Raw genomic sequence first — 19,888 nt, 5'->3', positions numbered from 1 at the left:
TGTTGACTTCTCTTATTGGTTACAGTATAGACTCCTTGAGAGAGAAGGACAGAGTCCAACCCAGAATTTAAGGCAATATTGGTGCTTTTGTCATGGCAAAAGCTGGTGCCAGGACCATTACCATTGATACAGCTGAGGCCAGTGCTATGGTCCTCAGCAGACAGAAAGCTAAGGCAAACTCTTCACCTTTCATTTGAAGTGAATGATCAAATATTCTGCAATGAGAAGTAGTGAGGAGCTGAGTGTGTGGAAGGAAGATAGTATACTCCACTGGTGTTTGCTATGGTCTGAATTGTGTCCCTTCAAATCTATATTTTGAAGCCCTGAGCCTCAATGAGATTGTATTTAGGCCCTATTTAGGGCCTATTAATTTATATTAAATGAGGTCATAAGGTTAGGACACTAATCTAATAGAATTAGTGCCCTTGTAAGAAGAGATATCATAGAATTGGATCTTTCTCATAGCAAGGACAGCCATGTGAAGACACAGAAAGAAGGTGGCTATCTGCAAGCCAGGAGGGGAATTCTCACCAGAAACTGACCATGCTGGCTCCCTCATTTTGGGTTTCCAGCCTCCAGAATTGCAAAAAAAATCATTCCTATTGTTTAAGTAACCCAGCTTATGGTATGTTGTTAACGGTAGCTCAAGCTAATATAGTATTCCTATTCTATTTCGGTAAAGTAATAATTTACCTGTTTTTTTTTTTACTATCGCTTAAAGTGGTGTTTGCTTTACTGTAACATTCAATTCATTTCAGAATGTGCATTAATGTATGTATGGGTCAAACAGTTTATTGTTCTTTCCCAAATATTGAGTAAAATTTTTGCAATTTTTGCAAACTTTCTGTCATATTCTATGATCTGTAACAGATTACATGGTATTAAAATAAACTGTTTCTTGAGAATGTGCAAGAAATTCACTAGTAAATAGTTTGGATCCAGAAAAATAGGGAATAAAAGTGTAAATATGGTTATATCTGGCTTTCCCTTGTTCTTTCAGTTTCTTGTCCTTTAAAATTGGTACATGGATAGATTTAATTAATTGCTAAAAATGTAGAGAAAATAAAGCTTGATAAATTAAACATAATGTCCATTGTGTCATTTATCAAATATGGATTGAATATATACTATGTGTGAGTAGATTTGCTAAGCATTAGAGATGTAAAGATAGATAATATATTGCCAAAGAGAAAAGTAGGAATTTATAAACCTCAAATTATTAATATTGTTTGAAGAGGATAGTGTAGGAAAAAGGTAGGAGGAAATAAGGCAAATTGCTTTAATTGTTTACAAAAAAACCCAAAGTGTGCAAGTTAATTATACACATCTATGTGTGTGTATATATATATATATATATATATATATATATATATATATATTGTGTGTGTGTGTGTGTGTATAAAGGAGGTGCATTGGAGAATATTCACTATATTTGCTATTGTTGCTATAACAAACTACCACAAACTTGGTGTCTGGAAAAAAACCCTTGATTTTTTCTACTATAATTAATGTGAATTTATTTATCTCCCAGACATTTTTTATTGTTACTCTATTACAGTTTTCCCACTTTTCCCTTGTTGCTCTCCCATGCCCTGCCCACCCCCTGCTCCCACAGTCAATCACCACCCTGCTGTCCATGTCCATGGGTCATTCAATACTTGTTCTTTTACTAAGCCCTTCCCATTCTTTCTTCCATTATTCCCCTCCCCACAACCCTCTGGTCACTGTCAGTTTGTTCCTTGTTTCCCTGCCTCTAGTTCTATTTTGCTTGTTTGTTTCTTTTGTTCATTAGGTGAGATCATATGGTATTTGTCTTTTGGCACCTGACTTATTTCACATAGCATAATGCTCTCCAGTTCCATCCATGCTGTTGCGAAGGATAGAAGCTCCTTTCTTTCTGCTGTGTAGCATTCTATTGTGTAAAGGTACCACAGTTTTTTGATCCACTCATTTACTGATGGGTACCTAGGCTGTTTCCATTACTATAAGTAATGCTGCTGTGAACTTTGGGGTACATAAATTTTATTCAATTGGTGTTCAGGATTCATAGGGTATAATCACAGCAATGGAATAGCTGGGTCAAAAGGCAGTTCCATGTTTAATTTTTTAAGGAAATTCCATACAGTTTTCCACAGTGGCTGCAGCAGTCCTCATTCCTGCAAACGGTGTACTAGTTCACAGCCTAAACAGCACTTGTTTGTTGATTTGTTTGTCATGGCCATCCTGACTACTGTGAGGTGGTATCTCATTGTGGTTTTAATTTGCATCTCTCTGATGGCTAGTGATGCTGAGTATCATTTCATATGCCTATGGACCCTCTGTATGACCTCCTTGGATAATTGTTCTGGTCTTTTGTCCTTTTTAAAATTGGATTGTTTGTCTTCCTGGCATTGAAACTTCTGTGTTCTTTATGTATTTTGGAGATCAAATTGTTATTCAAGGTATTATTAGCAAATATGTTTTCCCATATGTTTTCATTTTGTTGATGTTTTCTTTAGCCGTGCAGAAGTTTTTTAATTTGATGTGGTCCCATTTGTGTATTCTTTTCTTTATTTCCCTTGTGCTAGAGGATGTATTGGTGAAAATATTGCTGCATTGGATATCTGAAATTTTGCTGCCTATATTTTCCTCTAGGACTTTTATGGTATCATGGCTTATGTATAAGTCTTCTATCCATTTTGAATTTATTCTGGTGTATGGTATAAGTTGGTGGTCTAGTCTCAATTTTTTGCATGTAGCTGTCCAGATCTCCCAACACTACTTGTTGAAGAGGCTATTTTTACTCCATTGTATGTTTCTGCCCCTTTAGTCAGATATTAATTGACCATGGAGACATGGGCTTATTTCTGGGCTCTCTATTCTGTTCCCTTGGTTTATGTCTGTTCTTATGCCAGTACCAGACTGTTTTTATTACAATGGCCTTGTAATACAGTTTGATTTTAGGTATTGTGATCCCTCCTACTTTGTTCTTCCTTCTTAAGATTGCTGTGACTATTCCAGGTCATTTTTTTGTTCCATATAAATTTCTGAAATATATGTTTTATATCTGTGAAGTATGTCATTGCTATTGTAATAGTGATTTCATTGAATCTCTAGATTGCTTTGGGTAGTATGGACATTTTGATGATGTTAATTCTTCCAATCCATGAACATGGTACATGTTTCCACTTCTTTGTGTCTTGTAATGAGCATGTAACTCAGTAACATAACAATGTCACACTGAAACACACCATATGACATTTTAGGTGAAATGTTCAAATTAAAACTATAAATTATTACACCCATATTATTACCCTACCAACCACACTCAAGCAGGCATTACTTCTGCCAGACCCTATATTTCTGGTGTGTGGCAATGCTTGAGTTTCTGCTTCTCAGATTCCATCCTTATCTTTCTGTAGTGTTTTTTCAAAAATTTTATTTATTTATTTTTAGAGAAGGGGAAGGGAGGGAGAAAGAGAGGGAAAGAAACACCAATGTGTGGTTGCCTCTTGTGCGCCCCCTACTGGGGACCTGGCCTGCATCCTAGGCATGTGCCCTTCACTGGCAATAGAACTGGCGACCCTTTGGTTTGCAGGCTAGCACTCAATCCACGGAGCCACACCAGCCAGGGCTCTAGTTTTCCTTTTTGTTGGGCCTCCTAGTCTTGTCTGTAAGTTCTAGACTCAAAGTCATGTTTCAGGTTATTGAATAGAACAGCAACAACAACAAAGCCCCAAACTAAAGAAATGGTGTTGGAAATTCTTCCAATTCATATAATTATGCTAAAGTCTACATTGTTTTTCAAATATTTAGCAGTCCATTATGGATTATTATAAAGAAAATGTATAAGAAACATATTACATGGATATCAGATATTTTTAACTTAACATATATTATATACATTATACATAATACATGCATGTGTGTTTGCCCAAAAATAGAACTTTACAGTTCCCCAGATGCTTCCTATATCCCTTTTTCCACTCACTTTCTATCTAAATATTCATTTTTAATATAAGGATAGTATTACATATGTATCAGTAAATTACAGTATAAGATATAAAACATATATGTTCAATTAAAATAGTAATTTTAAAACATACTTGTGTGACCACTTGCTAACTTAAAAAATAGAAGAATACTTCAGGTAATTTGTAAACCCTTAGCATGCCCCTTTTGGAATACATCCCCCATTCCATCAAACCTAAAGATACTTCTTTAACTTTTGTAAAAATCTTTACCTTGTTTTTATTTATACTTCTATGATCTTCATTTGCACCCCTAAACACTATATAGTTTTGCCCCATTCTTAAACTTTTTAATATGCAAATCATACTGTATGTTTACACCTTTTGACTTGTTAATTTTGCTCACTATAATGAAAGTCATTTATCTTGATGCTATTAGCTGTAATTACTTCCTTTGTTGTTGCTGCATAAATTCTATTCTATGAACATTTAAGAATATATTCACCAGTTCTAATAATGAGAAGCATTTATATTCTTTCCGGTTTTATAGCAATTATGAATAACAAAAACCAAACAAAAAACAAAACAAAAAAAACCCAAACAGAAACACCAAACAAAAACCCCACAAACTAAACTTCATATTAAAGGTGTTGGGGACCACTCTGTGCGGTTTCTGAGACTGTAGCCCTGTGAGAGCAAACCCTGAAAGGGGCTAGTAAGTCTTCCTAGAAAGCCGAGTAAAAACGTAGGTGGCAGACATGACCAGACTCTAACGCAGAGGGTTCCCTGGGAATCAGGCCTGATAAATACATTGTATCCTTTGAAGCTTGCTTTGCTTTGTTTTACATATCCCTGGTGATATAAACCAGATTAAGTTCAAGGTATAAGGAGTAAACTCCTTATCTCATGAAACATGTCTTAAAGACCCTCTGGTGTCAGCATGACTAACAGACCCTGACATACGACAAATCTTTGTGTTCCTTCAATTGTTATCTATAGATAGTACCTGTTTTTATATGACTGCAACCTTTCTGACATTGATTGATGAACTATGCATTATGATGTAAACACCTACACATAGCAATCCCAATGAAAGCCATTTGGGAGAAGGGCTCAGAGCATTCTCCACTAGAGGGAATTACCACCCCCTTTCCCATTGGAACAGCAAGATTGTGTCCTGAATGACTTATTTCTCATCCACAGCAGATGGGAGGAGCATGCTGCTGAATGGAGTTCCTCCCACATTAAAGGAATTCTCATGTATTTGATACTTTAATTGTCAATGTTTCTAATGTTTTTGGAAGGTCTGGGTGTCATTCATTGACAGCAGTTTCCACACATTTGCTTTCTTTCCACACATTTGCTTTCTTTCCACAGTCATTTCCTTCAAAGAACAAGCGCAGAACCCTCTAGAAGGGCAGTCTCAGAAGGAGAGAGCCAGGAATGCAGGATGCATGTCTTTGGAAGGCACGTTCAGCCCCGGCAGGATGTAATCCTTTGAGATGGAATTCTGCTGGGTATTTGAGAGATACCGAGGTGGGAGAGGTGGACAGGAAGTCTTCCACAGGATTCACATCTCACTCCAGGGCTACTCTCTCACTACCAAGTCTATCCCAGTTTTAGGACCCTTGTGTGGGCAGCAAATCAAGCCCACCTACCTTCACAGAGGCAGATTCTTCAATCTATGTTTGTACACACCTGCTTCCGGTGGCCCCACAGTTAAAGAGAATCAGCCTACAGTAAGAGACAGACCACTTTCTCTCTGTCCCTCCCAGGCCCTCTCTTCAGCTGGGTCTGTGCAGAAACTGCTGGAAAAAAATGGAGGCCTGCGTTCTCTGTTGAACTGTGTGCCATCTTCAGATCTTCAATAAATGTAGGGTTGGGGGATACATGTTTACTCAAGCTGATAACTGTGCTCCCCAGGCTATCACACACATGACCCTGCCTTTCTTCTGCCAATTACCAGTGCCTAGGCTGGAGCTCCAGCAGGCCCCAAAGACAAGGGACAAGGGGGTATACATACACACTTGGAAATTTCTGGTAGGGAGGTGGGTAAAAAAAGCAGATGGAAATGAGAAAAACAAAAGAGTTTCATCTGATAAGAGTAATTAGTGATCTGAAGGGATTTTACTTTTATTTCCTTCATTTTAAGCCAATCTTGAAATTTTACAGTGATTCTGGGGTAGGAACAGAAGGGAGCAATGCTAAGAATCCTTGGGGCTGTGGCCCACAGGTCCACATGTCCCAAGGAGGTGTAGGCAGCAGTCCTTGCTGGAATGGCTGTCTCGCTGGCAGGTAGGTAATGCTCCGAGAGCACGAAAGCTGGTATACCATGTCCTCTGTGACTTCCAGCTTATGTAGCTCTATCAGGCCAATGCCTGCACTAGCAAGCCAGTTGAACATCAGTTCGACAGCCTTGGAATCACCCTCAGGGGAGATGATGGCCACCTTCTTCTGCTGCTTAACTGTTTCCACCACAAATCTGGCCCTCTTGACTTCCTGCTGGGCCACCTGTTCAGCTTGTACTTCTGTGAACTCCTTCCTGCAGGTCAGATGAGTCAAGGACACGTCATTCAGGAGGAGCCCAAAGGTTTCAGCTTGCTCTGTAAGGTCATTGCTCAACCCTGGAGGCCAGCTCTCTCAGGGTGATGAATTCTTCAGCATCAAACTGTACCACACTGACTTGAGGATCTGTTTCTGCAGTGATAGATGGCAATGTGTGCTCATCACAGTCCTCTCTGATGCTGGTGGAGATGCAAGGAAGCTGACTAGCAACTAAATGCAAAAGGATATGTGGGATGATGTAGACATTCTGTAAATCTTTGCTACCAGTGATCACTGGCATATTATGTGGTTCACAGTGGCAGTTAAAAGTAATTGCTTTCTGTACCCAAGAAATGAGAAAATGCGTCTCTTTCCCTACCATGATATCCTTCACTCCATGGAATTGATCAAAGATGACAGTTCTGTGCCCAGCATCCACACTTCTGCAATGGCTAAGGCCAGGTCCAGCTTGCCAGTGGAGCCAAACACTTTGGAAGCCATGTCTCCTTTTGCTGGACCCACTCATACTTGCTACTCTGACCTCCATATGAAGAACCCCAATATTTCTTTTTTAATTATTTTATTGTTGTTGAATCACAGTTGTCTGCATTTTCCCTCCACCATTCTCCCCCACCCCAGCCAACTCACCTCCCTCCCTTGCTTCCACCCCTCCTTGATTTTGTCCATGAGTCCTTTATAGTAGTTCCTGAAAACCCTCCCCCCCACTGCCCCTCCTCCTTCCCCTCTCGCTATTGTTAGATTGTTCTTAATTTCAATGTCTGGTTATATTTTGTTTGCTTTTTTTCTTTTGTTGATTATGGTCCAGTTAAAGGTGAGATCATACGGTATTTTTCCCTCACCACCTGGCTTATATCACTTAGCATAATGCTCTCGAGTTTCATCCATGCTGTTGCAAAGGGTAGGAGCTCCTTTCTCTTTGCTTCAAAGTGTTCTATTGTGTAAATGTACCATAGTTTTTTTATCCACTAATTTACCAGTTGGTACTTAGGTTGCTTCCAGCACTTGGCTATTCTAAATTATGATCCTGTGAACACTGGGGTGTATAGGTTATTCTGGATTGGTGTTTTAGGGCTCTTAGGTTATTATCCCAGCAGTGGAATTGCTGGGTCAAAAGGCAGTTCCATTTTTAATTTTATGCGGAAATTCCATACTGTTTTCCACAGTGGCTGCACCCCCACCAACAGTGCACTAGGGTTTCCTTTTCTCCACATCCTTTCCACCACTTGTTGATTTGTTTATGATGGCCATTCTCACCAATGTGAAGTGGTATCTCATTGTGGTTTTAATTTGCATCTGTCTGATGGCTAGGGATGCTAAGCATTTTTTCATGTCTCTGGGTCCTCTGTATGTCCTCGTTGGCAAAGTGTCTGTTCAGGTCTTTTACCCATTTTTTAATTGGTTTTTTTGTCTTCCTAGAGTGGAGTCCTGAGGGTTCTTTATGTATTTTAGAGATCAAACCCTTGTCCAAGGTATAATTAGCAAATGTGTTGTCCCATATAATTGGTTCTCTTTTCATTTTAATGGCTGTTTTCTTTAGCCGTGCAGGTGCTTTTTATTTTGATGAAGTCTCATTTGTTTATTCTTTCCTTTATGTCCCTTGCTCTAGGGGACATATCAGTGAAAATATTGCTGCATGAGATATCTGAAATTTTCCTGCTTATGTTCTCCTTTAGGACTTTATGGTGTTAAGACTTACATTTAAGTCTTTTATCTAACTTGAGTTTATTTTATTTTTAAAAAATTTTATTTATTTATATTTAGAGGGGAAGGGAAGGAGAGAAATATTAATGTACAGTTGTCTCTTGTGAGTCCCCTGCCGGGAAGTGGCCTGCAAACCAGGCATGTGCCCTGACTGGGAATCGAACTGCGATCATGTGGTTTGCAGGCCTATGCTCATTCCACTGAGCTACACCAGCCAGGGCTTGAGTTTATGTTTTGTGTATGGTGTAAGTTAGTGATCAAGTTTCATATTTTTTTGCATGTAGCTGTCCAGATCTCCCAACACCATTTGTTGATGAAGGTTTTTTTTTTACTCCATTTAATGCTTCTTGCCCTTTGTCAAATATTAATTGACCATAGAGACTTAGGTTTATTTCTGGGCTCTCTGTTCTGTTCCACTGGTCTATGTGTCTGTTCTTATACCAGTACCAACCTGTTTTGATTACAGTGGCCTTGTAATACATTTTGATGTCAGGTATTGTGATCTCTCCTACCTTATTCTTCTTTCTCAAAATTGCTGAAGCTATTCAGGGTCATTTATGGTTCCATATAAATCTCTGAAATGTTTGTTCTATATCTGTGAAATATGCCATCGGTATTTATAAATCACTTTGGGTAGTATGAACATTTTGATGATGTTAATTCTTCCAATCCATGAACATGGTACATGCTTCCAATTGTTTGTGTCTTCCTTAATTTCCTTCTTCAGTGTTGTAAAGTTTTCTGAGTACAGGTCTTTTATCTCCTTGATTAGGTTTATTCCTAGGTACTTTATTTTTCTTGTTGCTATATCAAATAGATTTTTTCCCTGATTTCTGTTTCTGATATTTCATTTTTGGTATACAAAAATGCCTTTGATTTCTGAATATTGACTTTTTATCCCACTGTTTTGCCAAATTCATTCATTGGGTTAAGTAGTCTTCTGGTGGAATCTATAGAATTTTCTATGTACACTATCATGTCATCTTCAACCAGTGACAGTTTTACTTCCTCCTTTCTAATTTGGATGTATTTTATTTCTTTTTCTTGGCTGATTGTAGCTGAGACTTCCAATACTATGTTGAATAGGAGTGGTGAAAGTCAACAATGTTGTCTTTTTCCTGATCTTAGTGGGAAAGCTCTAAGTTTTTGGCCATTGAATATGATGTTGGCTGTAGGTCTCTCATATGTGGCCTTTATTATGTTGAGGAATGCTCCCTCTATTCCTACTTTGCTGAGTTTTTTATTATAAATGGGTGCTCTATCTCATCAAATGCTTTTTCTGCATTTGTTGATATGATCATGTGATTTTTGTCTTTTGTTTTGTTTATATGATGTATTATGTTTATTGATTTATGAATATTGTATCATTCTTGAATCCCTGGGATGAACCCCACATGGTCATGGTGTATGATCTTTTTAATGTATTGCTGGAAGTGGTTCGTCAATATTTTGTTGGGGATTTTAGCATCTATATTCATCAGTCATATTGGCCTGAAGTTTTCTTTCTTTGTTGTGTCTTAATCTGGTTTTTGGATTAGAATGATGCTGGCTTCATAAAAAGAATTTGGGAGTCTTCCATTATCTGGATTTTTTTAACTAGTCTGTGAAGGATAGGGGTTAGCTCTTTCTTAAATTCTTTGTAGAATTCTCCTGTGAAACTATTTGGTCCAGGGCTTTTGTGTGATGCGAGTTTTTTGCTTACTGCTTCAATTTCATCTGCTATTATTGGTCTGTTCAGGCTTTCTGCTTCTTCTTCATTGAGTTTTGGAAGATTATATTTATCTAGAAATTTGTCCAATTCACCTAGGTTCCCAAATTTCTTGGCATACAGTTCTTTGTGGTAATTTCTTACAATCCTTTGTATTTTTGTGGTATCAATAGTAATCTCTCCTCTTTCATTTCTGATTGTGTTTATTTGGGTTCTCTCTCTTTTTTTCTTGATGAGCCTGATTAAAGGCTTATCGATTTTGTTTATCTGTTCAAAAAGCCAACTCCTGGATTCATTGATCCTTAGAATTGTGCTTTTAGTCTCTATGTCCTTTAATTCTACTCTGATCTTGGTTATTTCCTTCCTTCTACTTACTCTGGGCTGTTTTTGTTGTTGTTCCTCGAGTTCTTGTAGGCGTAAGGTTAGGTTGTTTGTGTGAAATGTTAATAGCATGCTATTCAATCTCCATGATTTTGAGTGTTTTGTTTTTTTTCCTTTAGGGTTGGTTTCCAGTTTCAGTCCCTTGTGGTCAGAGAAAATGCTTGGTATGATTTCAATTTTCCTGAATTTGTTGAGGCTTGTTTTGAGGCCTGTCATATGGTCTATCTTTGAAAATGTTCCATGTATATTTAAAAAGAATGTGTATTTTTCTTCTTTGGGATGAAAGGCTCTCTCTATATATATCAGTTAAGTTCATTTGATCTAGGGCATTGTTCAATGCCACAATTCTTTTTTGATATTTTGTTTGGAAGATCTGTCCATTTTTGACAGTGGCGTGTTGAAATCCCCTACTATAATTGTGTTTCTGTCAGTATCTTTCTTGAAGTCTTCCAAGGTTTTCTTTATGTATTTGGGTGTTCCTATGTTGGGTGCATATATATTTACAATGTTTATGTCTTCTTGATGGATTCTACCCTTAAGTATTACAAAGTGACCTTCTGGGTCTCTTTTTATGGCTTCTTTTTTTGAAGCCTATTTTGTCTGATATGAGTATTGCTACCCTGTTTTTTTTCCCTGTCCATTTGTTTGGAATATTTGTTTTTAACCTTTCAGTTTCAGTCTGTGTAGGTCTTTTGTTCTGAGGTGGGTCTCTTTTAGGCAGCATATGTGTGAGCCACACTTTCTTATCCATTCAGCTAATTCTATGTCTTTTGAATGGGGCATTAAATCCATTTACATTTAAATTATTATTGGTAGGTACTTATTCATCGCCATTTTTTTCATACCTGTGTTCCTCTCTCTCTCACTGTTTTTCTTCCTGTTCTTAAAGCAAACCCTGTAGCATCTCTTGCAGAGCTGGTTTGGAGAGATATATTCTTTGAAGCTTCTTTTGTCTGGGAAACTCCTTTTCTGGCCTTCCATTTTAATTGAGAGTCTCGCTGGATAAAGAAGTCTTTTTAATTTTTATTTTTAATATATTTTATCGATTATGCCATTACATTTATCGCATTCCACCCTTCACTCCCCTTCACCCTGCACACCCCTCCCCCACCTTTCCCCCCTTTCTTTCATGTCCATGTGTCATAAGTTCTTTAGATTCTGTATTTCCCATAGTATTCCTGCCCTGCCCCCTGTCTATTTTCTACCTACCGTCTATGCTACTTATTCTCTGTACCTTCCCACCCTTCTCCTCCTCCCCCTCCCCTGTTGCTAACCCTCCATGTGATCTCCATTTCTATGTTTCTGCTCCCAATCTAGCTGTCCTCTTACTTTGCTTTTGTTTTAGGTGTGGTTGGTAATAACTGTGTGTTTGCTGTCCTTTCACTGTTCATATTTTTTATCTTCTTTTTCTTACATAAGTCCCTTTAACATTTCATATAATAAGGGCTTGGTAATGATGAACTTCTTGAACTTGACCTTATCTGAGAAGCACTTTATCTGTCCTTCCATTCTAAATGAAAGCTTTGCTGGATAAAGCAATCTTGGCTGTAGGTCTTTGGATTTCATGACTTGGAATACTTCTTTCCAGCCCCTTCTTGCCTGGAAGGTCTCATTTGAGAAATCTGCTGACAGTCTGATGGGCACTCCTTTGTAGGTGACTGTCCCCATATCTCTTGCTGCTTCTAGGATTCTCTCCTTCATTTTAATCTTGACTAATGTAATTATGATGTGCCTTGGTGTGTTTCTTCTTGGGTCCAACTTCTTTGGGACTCTCTGAGCTTCCTGGATTTCCTGGAAGTCTATTTCCTTTGCCAGACTGGGGAAGTTCTCCTTTATTATTTGTTCAAATAAGTTTTCCACTTGTGGCTGTTCCTCTTCCCCTTCTGGTACCCCTATAATCCGGATGTTGGAACGTTTAAAGATGTCCTGGAGGTTCCTAAGCCTCTCCTCATTTTTTTGAATTTTTGTTTCTTCCTTCTTTTCTGTTTGGTCGTTTCTTTCTTCCTTCTGGTCCACTCCCTTGATTTGAGTCCCAGTTTTCTTTCCATCACTATTGGTTTCCTGTGCATTTCCCGTCATTTCAATCAGTTTAGCCTCCACATGTTTCTCTAATTTGTGGCTAAAATCAACCAATTCTGTGAGCATCATGATCAACAGTATTTTGAACTGTGCATCTGAAAGGCTGGCTATTTCTTGGTCACTTAGAATTATAGGCTCTGGGGCTTTGAGCTGTTCTTGAGTCATAATGTTTGGTCTGTTCGCACCTGTTATGTTTGTGGGGCAGAGCCTTAGGTGCTCACCAGGGCTGGGCGACCCATTTGCTGGGTTGTGACATGGTCTGGCTGAGTGGTTCGTTAGTTGTTGGACTTCCATACAGTTCAATTTTCACTGTTTTGGCTGTGTTTTTCTTTCTAAAACTTAGCTGTCTTTAAATTTAATTGTGGTAGGGGGCACAGTGTTTCCACCTACACCTCCATCTTGGCTGGAAGTTGGATAAAGAAGTCTTGATTGTAGGCCTCTGATTTTCATTACTTACCATATTTCTTGCCATTCCTTCCTGGCTTGGAGTGTTTCCATTGAGAACTCAGCTGCTAGTCTTATCAGGACTGCCTTGTATGTTACTTCCTGTTTTTCCCTGTTACCTTTAAGATTCTCTCTTTATCTTGGAATTTTGCTGTTTTAATTGTGTTGTGTCTTGAAGTGGGCCTCTTTGGGGTCCTCTTGATTGGGACTCTGCATTTTCTGGATTTGTGTGACTTTTTCTCTCATCAAATTAGGGAAGTTTTTCCATCATTTCTTTTTCAAACAGGTTTTCTATCCCTTGCTCTTCTTCTCCTCATATCCCTATTATATGGATATTATTACGTTTCATGTTATCCCACATTTCCCTTAACTCTTCTTCATTCTTTCTGAGCCTTTTTTTTTTTTCTTGCTCTTTCTGGGTGTTTTTTTTCTACCTTGTCCAACAGCTCACTAATCTCATCCTCTCCTTCATCTAGCCTGCTTTTGATTTCTTCTACTGTGCTCTTCAGTTCAGAAATTGTAGTCTTCATTTCTTCTTGGCCGTTGCTGATAGTTTCTGTTTCTTTTTTCATGTTGATATAGTTTGCAGTAAGTTCATTGTAGTTTCCCTGTAGTTTTTGGTAATTCTGTGTGAGTTCATTGAGCTTCCTGATAACCATTGCTTTGAACTTATTATCTGATAGTTGGCTTGCCTCCATTTCATTTAGTATTCTTTCTGAGGCTTCCTTCTTTCCTTTCATTTGGGGATTGTTTCTCTGTCTTCCCATTGTTGCGAAACTCTTCTTGTTAGCCTCTGCTTCTTACATTGATCTGTTCTGACTCCCTGGGTTGTATGGTGTAAACTTCTGTCATAGGAGACCTGTGAGATTCAGTGCTGTAATCTCCTTGATCTCCTGAGCTTGCTGATCTTGGGCTATTATTCATGTTGGCTCTCTGCATGTCTTTGAGTTTGGATTGTTGTTAGGTCTTTCTTTGGTGGGTCCTTCCCTCCAGCTGGTCAACTGAGGGTCACTCCATCTGCCATGTCTTATATTCTGTTTTTCAGGTGTGGACAGGTTGTGTTGAAGCTGTTTTTTCTGAGTATATGAGGTTTTGAGGCTTTCCTCTCCCTCTTGCTCAGTTGTTTTTTCTGGGTAATTTCTCTACCATTTAGTTGTATTTCCAGGTTCATCCTGGGTTGAGGTTAGTGTGGTCTCCACTCCCTCCCTCACCTTCTTCTGTTGTTATCTGTTGGTGGTTCCTATGTTGGTGGGTTTCTCCTTTCATCAGGTATACTGGTTTTCACAGTTCCCACCTACTTTTAACAGCAAATTTCTTTGACACCATGCTTAATGATCCCAAATTAATTACAGACCTATGATGGTGGCTGTGTTTGGGTTTGAGCTTTTATTTGTTTTGTTAGGGTCTAGGGTTACTGGTGTAGTAGTATCTAGTTGTGGAAACTCAGAGTAAATCAGCCTTCAAAAGCTTTGGAAATCTGTACTTTAGGCTCACTTTCTCCTTCCCAGCATCTCTCTGCATGCTGGGACATGCTCAAATTCCCCCAATATTTCCAATGTTTTAAATGACAGCTTTACTATTTTTAATTTTTATACATATAAAATAGTTTTTAACTTTTGAAAATGTTTAATGTTCACAGAACATAATTTTTTCTATTGATGATAAGATCATTTTGTATGGTTTCAGCTTGCAAGGCCTTCAGCTACCATGCAAATAGAGAACTGGATTGTCCTCTACCTTTTTTATGCCTTTTTGGTGTTCATGACCTACTGCATTACTGCATAATATTTTGAATCACTTTGTCAAATGCTACACAAAATGATTGTTGGGGGGTTGTTTGTGATTACATTGAATCTTTAAAATAACTCAAAGGTAAGTGATATTTTTACAACATTGTTTCCCAGTCAGTGAACATGGCATATTTCTCTATTTTTTGAGGTTATTGTTAACATCTGCATTAATTTTCTAGGGCTGTGGTAGCAAAGTACTACAACCTGGGTTGTTCAAATAACGGGAATTTATTGTCTCATGGTTCTGGAGGCTAGAAGTTGAAGATCAAGATATTAGGAAAGCTAATTCTTTTTGAGGTCTGTGAGAGAGAATCTGTTCCTATCTTCTGGCAGTTCCTTGGCTTGTGAGACCATAACTCTGATCTTCTATGGCATTCCTCTGTGTGCATGCCTGTCCATGTATAAATTTCCCATCTATATAAGGCACCAGTCATATGGATTAGGGGCTCTACTCTCCCCTACTCCAATATAATCCTACTCTAAAGCCACTTCTGCATTTCTAGGTATTTGTTGTAGCAACATCCTTCTTGGTATCGAAATCTGTATTACCACATTTTGCCATGTATAATATGCACTTTTTTGACCAAAGTTTTGAGGGAAAAATAAAAATGTGCATTATACATGGGTAGCACTAATTCCATATCTACATAAATGTTTTAAATTCTTTTATTTATGCTTATGCATTAAAAGTGTAACTCTATAAAGCAGTAACAATATTTGCATGCAAAATAATATCCTAGAATATGGTAATCAGTTTTGTTTCTCAATATAAATAAATAAATTGAGTTAAAAATTAAAACTAAAGACTTTTTTTCATGAAAGTTTGGACCAAAATGTGGGTGTGCACTATACACATTATATACAGCAAAATATGGTAGTTTGCTAGGGCTGCCATAACAAAGTACCATAAACTTAGTGGCTTAAATGGCAAAATATTATTGTTTTACAGCTCTGGAAGATAGAAGTCCAAAATGAAAGTGTTGGCAGGGCTTGTTCCTTTTTAGGGCCATAAGAGAAGGATTTGTTGGCCTCTTTCCTTGGCTTGTCTTCTTCTTGTGTTGTTGGGTTTTTTTTTTTGTAGAATTCCCATTTTTAAGAAGGCTTTGAGTAAGTTATATTTACTTTTGACCCCAAGACTATGTTTTTAAAAGTAGTATATTTGCTTAAAAACTATTCTTGAAATTTCAGTTTTATATAAATGTAGTTGACCCTTGAAAAACAGGGGTTAAAGAGACTCACTATTGTGCAGTTGAAAATATAAGGATAACTTTTAACTCCCTCAAAACTTAGTTGTCCCTGGGTATCTGTAGGGAATTGGTTCCAGGGCTCCCACTCCCCTGCGGATAGCAAAATCTGCAGATGCTCAAGCCCTCTATATAGAATTCAGGTTGAATATAGTACAGGTACTTATTGAAAAAAATGCACATATAGGTGGACCCACAGTACAAACCCATGTTGTTCAAGGGTCAACTGTACATACACATTCAACCAAGGGAATAAATACAATGTTGCATATGTAATTGAAGCAACAGAACCCATCTCTTTCTCTATTTGTGTCTGTTTCTCTGCCCAAATCTCCCTTTTCCATAAGTACACCAGTCATATTACATTAGGGTTCACCCTAATAACCCCATTTTTATTAATTACATTTTTAATAATGATATTTCTAAATAAGTTTATATTCCAGGGCTCTGGGGTTAAGATTTCAAGATATGAATTGGAGAGTGGGGGTGGTGACACAATTCAATCTATAACAGTATCTTTCAATAGAGTTGAGAGATAAACATCCATGTACAGTTGCCTCTCACACACCCTCAACTGGGGACCTGGCCTGCAGCCCTGGGAATCAAATTTTTCTGCATAGATTTTTGTTATATTTATTCCATGGTATTTGTGCCAATTATCAATTTATTGCCTTTCAGCTTGAAACATGTTTCAGCTTGAAACATATCCTTCAATATATGCTCTGTGATAAAAAAATAATTGTAATAAATATGTATGATGCCAGATGGGTACTTGAATTATCAGGGGGAATACTTTGTAAATTATATAAATGTCTAACCCCTATGCTATATACCTGAAACTAATATAAAAATAATATTGAATGACAACTGCAATTGAAATATAACGTTTTTTAAAAAAAGCATTTCTCCTTTCAAGCGAGCATGATGTGAAGCCTTCTCAGTAGATGGCAGTAGAGGGACATTGAAAAAGGAAGAGGCTTTCCTTCAATTTCTAGCTATGGCAGGATGAATGCATGTGTTGGACTTCTGCCCCAGCCAGGCGACTCCTAAACTTAGGGTGTCTCAACAACCTGGCAGCATCCATTGGACAATAATCTGTCCACAGCCTTCTCAACTCAAAAACTGAACCCCAAAGGTTTTCCATTGGCCCCATCTCCAGACTGCCTCTGAACAGCACAAATGTCCAAAGTCCTCCAGCATTTGCCAGTGTCCCTGAAGGCTCCTGGCCCACACCAGCATTCTAATCACCTCTACAGGTCCAACACAAGTCCTCCTGTGATCTGGAGGGTCCACAATGACCTGCTGCTTTCTCTGCAAGCCCACTGAAAATCATGAGTGCAGCCCACTTGCCGCCTGGAGGGTTTTCATCCTCTCTGTACATAAAAGTCACCAGTTGCTGATCACCTCCCTGCTGGCCCTCCTGAGCACTGGGTTGCCTTCTAGTTGTCCAGGAACTGTAGAGAAGCATGAGCCTAGCTAAATTGGCCAATTTCTCTGCTATCTAGAGGACTAAATTGCACCTTATCCCATGAGGAGTTCTGAACTCCTTCCAAGTGTTTCCTTCTTTGGGTACTGTCTTTCAGCCCTAGGACATCATATAGAGTTTCTTTATATCTTATAGTTACTCTTTCATAGTTTCTACATTGGGCCACTTCTTATCTTTTCTTTTAATTGGTATGTAGATGTGTTTCATATATTCTGTGTAAGAGTTCTTTGTTAGTCATGTTTCAAATATATTTCTCATATATCTTCTAATTCTATATATACTGTCTTTCACCAAAAAGTCTTTTGTTTAAAAATAGTGAAACTTATCAATCTTTACTCTGCATATTTGTGTTTCTTTTGAGAAATCTTTAACCTGAGATAGTGAATATGTATAATTTGGTATTATATCCCAAAAGATCTATGCTTTTCCTTTCAAATTTAAGCTCACCCAGAATGATATGAGAGGCTCGGTTTTTCCAACATTATGGAAAATCAATTTCCCATGGTCTGCAGTGCCACAATTATTAATAAAGTGTTTTATATTGAAACAAGTTTTGGTCATCACTATACTAGCCCCACACCTGTCCTTTCTCAAATGAAATCTTTGTTTTCTTGGACATTTGAATTTTATATGCATTTTAGAGTTGGTTTCTCAATTTCCACAAGCAAAAAAAAAAATAGAATATTTTATTGAATTGCATTGAATATTGGGAGAAAAGACATCTTTAAAATATTGAATCTTCCAGTCCACTAACATAGAATATCTCTACATTTTTTGTCCCCCCTTGTTTAAGATTTTATTTATTTTTAGAGAGAGGGGAAGGGAGGGAAAAAGAGTAGGAGATAAACATCCATGTACAGTTGCCTCTCACACACCCTCAACTGGGGACCTGGTCCGCAGCCCTGGGAATCAACCCAGTGAGTCTTTGGTTCCCAAGTTGGTAATCAATCCACTGAGCCACAGCAGCCAGGGCTGTTCCCCCTTTTTTAAACTCTAAGTAACATTATATTATTATTTTATACTCAAAATTACATAATTATTAGTTTTGCCAATAAGTGCATGTTTTAATTAAAGAATATATTATTTTATGGATTACATTTACTTAGCTAGAATTTTAAATAAGTAATATTCACTTTTTGTGATTCTGTGGGTTGACAAACACATACAATAGTATAACCACCACCACAATCAAGAAATACAACTGTTCCATTACTTGCCCCCCTCAAATTTCCTCATGCTCTTCTGTAGCAAAATCCTCCCCTCATATTCCCAGCTCCTAGCAAACTGGCTGCTTGGAAGAGAAGTCCTTGGCCAAGAAGTTGTCCTGTCGAAATCAAAATTCATGTGGAAGGTGATCATAATTGGTGCTGTAGTTGACCACATCAGCAGAAGGGGATAACAACACCTGATCCTCTCTGGGTTTGGATCTGACAACATCTCACTCCTCATTTAGCTTTCCTACTATGCTCTTGCCACACTCTCCTCCTATCTCTCTGGCTAATCTTTCTGAGGTTCTTTCACTGGATCTATTTGTTCCTCCAGCAAGAGATTCTATCCCTGCCCTTCCTTCTCAACACTTTTCTTAGGGAAGACTTTTGTATGTCTCCCTGGATTTGGTGGGTCCTTACTGTTACATACTCCTAACACCCTATATTTTCCTTGATTATACTTTTCCCACTTAGAATTGCTGGCTAAACATTCTGTAACAATTTATTTAATTATGAAATTTCATTAATACCTACCTTCTGAAGCACTAAGCTATGTTGCTGTTTTGTGGATGACAGTTTTCAGAATTTATTACAGAGGCTTGTACTTAGGATTATGTCTGGCACGAAAAACATTAAGGGCTGTGTTTTAACTGCCGGATTCTGATATGTACATAATGAAATTACTCAGGTGCCATTTTAGGCACCCTTCTTCCCCCTCTTTTTTTCCCTGCTGTACTCCCTCTGTTCTTCTCTGCTAACCTCTCCATCTTCCCATTTCCTTAAGCATCATGCTTTTTCAGTATGAGTTCAACCATGCTCCATAACTTCAGGCTTTTGTTATGAATGACTCCTCTACTTGATCTTGGCCCAGGCCCCTCTTCAGGTCTCAGGTTCATGTACTTGACTGCCCCCAGAAATATCCACTTGGAAGGCCAATAGAACCTCTCAAAGACCACTGAACTCTTACCCTAACTTGTCTGTTCCATATCCTGCTCAGAATTTCCTCCTTCTCTTGTGCCTAAAATCTCAGTTCCTAACATCACATTCAACCAGTTGCCCTAGATAGAAACCCAAAGATAATTTTGTACTCATCTTTTCCCTCTACATCTGGTAACCAACTCTGGTTTATTTCTAAGTCTAAAATCCTCTCAACTCTATTCCCACTCCTCCACCCATCTCCACTACTACAGCTTGAGTCCAGGGCTATGTCAGTTTACTCTGATTTATTTATTCAATGGTTTTTTCTTACTCTCTCTGGCTTGAATTGTTCCAATGTCCTACTCACCAATTTCCTCATCTCCAGGAACACTCTATCCTATTTCACCCTCCAAG

General features: G+C 38.2%; 1 pseudogene; it reads right to left on the bottom strand.

Moving 5' to 3' along the window:
* Positions 1-6,116: 6,116 nt before the first annotated feature.
* On the bottom strand, positions 6,117-6,995 carry LOC118981035 (prohibitin-like; annotated as a pseudogene).
* Between the last annotated feature and the right edge of the window lie 12,893 nt (positions 6,996-19,888).

This window comes from Sturnira hondurensis, unplaced genomic scaffold (genome assembly GCF_014824575.4).
Source record: "Sturnira hondurensis isolate 20B ecotype Veracruz unplaced genomic scaffold, ASM1482457v3 Scaffold0023420, whole genome shotgun sequence".
NCBI lineage: Eukaryota > Metazoa > Chordata > Mammalia > Chiroptera > Phyllostomidae > Sturnira > Sturnira hondurensis.
Note: the sequence above shows the minus strand (reverse complement) of the source record. Positions and strands in the feature narration are given on the sequence as shown.